Genomic DNA, 1,792 nt, shown 5'->3' on the forward strand with positions numbered 1-1,792 from the left:
GTTGGCTTGGCTGGGTCGGCCCAAGAGGAGAAGGAGAAGGCGCGGGGTGGGCTGGGCCAGCACGCCGAGAAGGAGGGGAACAGGGTTTCTTTTCCTTTTTTTTTAACCAATTTTCAAATGCTTTTATAAATTGAATTTTGAACAAATTTCTTTTTTTTGCTTAAATTCACACATCATAAAAAAAATATTGCAGCATGTATGCATCCACATATTTCTAAACTTATGTTAAATTTTAATTTTCTAAAAATTATTATTTTCCTATATTTTAATGCTCACAAAAACTATTTAACTAAATCAAATTCAACTATTTAGAAGAAGAAATTTTGGGGTGTTACACTATTGTAGTCTTGGCGTCTGTAGGTATACTTTAACTGAAAAATACTTGCTCCATTCCAAATTATATATGAACCATCCTATTTTTTTACAAAGTCAAAATATTTTAAGTTTAACCAAATTTATATAATATAATAATATAATAATACTTTCTCCATTCTAAATTATAAGATTTTTGTATATGTAACTTTTTCTTTGCACTTAGATATAAATTATATGTCGACACATCATAGTATAAATACAATGTATCTTGAATATTAGAACATCTTATAATTTAAAATATAGGGAGTTAAAGTTATGTTATCAATTAAATATCATTAGATTCTCTCATCACCCACACGCATGATGTGTCAAGCTCCCTCACTCGTCGCCGCCTATGGAAAGGGAGCAGCCCCCCTAACACACCATCGATGGATCCAAAAGAACCGGAGTGAGAGGAAGGAGTAGTGAATATAATGCTAAGGGTCTCACGTTGGAGTGGTAGAGAGGAAGTGGTAAGGTAAGATTTATAATATGTTAGGATTTGGTTATCAGAATGTCTCCAAAATTACCCTATTTCTCTTCCTTATCCTTGGTTTTTACCAAGATATGAAAAAATTCCTCTTCAACAACTCCCAATCCATGCTCCTAAAATTTATGCACATGAGAAATCTCCCTCCATTGCATGTAACTTTAAAGATGGAAGGGTGTGGAAAAGAATAGGGAGTAGGAAAGATTTTCTGATGCAAATATATAAGAGAAAAAATATATAAAAGCGGTTACAATAATTTAGAAATAGTATAGGATTGTGGATGTAAAATTATCTTCTATATTTTAGGAGTGGATTGTTGAAAACTCTTAGAAATGACTTTCTTTTTTCCTCCTAATACTTTTTTAGAAGTTGCAAAACTATATGTTTTTGGAAGAAAAAGATAGAATGCTCTTGGAGATGAAGACCGCTTGTGGGCTTGGTTTTATTAATAGAGGTGGTCCTGCTAATAAGTCCGTCCTAAAAATAGGCTCATTTTCGGATACATAACTCTTAAGATGTCGGTCTCTGATAATTGTGAGAGGTATTGCTATCTCTTAAAATAGTTGGCTCTTCCTCTAAAAGATACTTGGCATTTTAGGACAATATTTTTGGACCATCTATAAATAAAAGAAGTTGGCTTCTAAACTCGTTTTTCAATGATGTTCGATCATGGACAAACAAGTCGACATGTTTCTTTTAAGTCAAACTTCTTATCGTCCTTTTCAGACAATTTAAAGGTTGCTGCCTATGCATAAATTGATAAGGGTTAAGGTAACCACTGCCACTAAGTTCGCACCTAAATATTTAAACTCGGTCTATGTTGTTATTTTTCAAGTAGATGATCCAAAATATATTGTTAATGCTCGTTGTCTTCCACTGGCTGTCAGAATAGAAAATTGACATTCGAATAAAACAAATGATCCGTCCAACGGCTCCAGCCTGCCTGCC

The sequence above is a fragment of the Sorghum bicolor genome, chromosome 8 (genome assembly GCF_000003195.3).
Source record: "Sorghum bicolor cultivar BTx623 chromosome 8, Sorghum_bicolor_NCBIv3, whole genome shotgun sequence".
Classification (NCBI taxonomy): Eukaryota; Viridiplantae; Streptophyta; class Magnoliopsida; order Poales; family Poaceae; genus Sorghum; species Sorghum bicolor.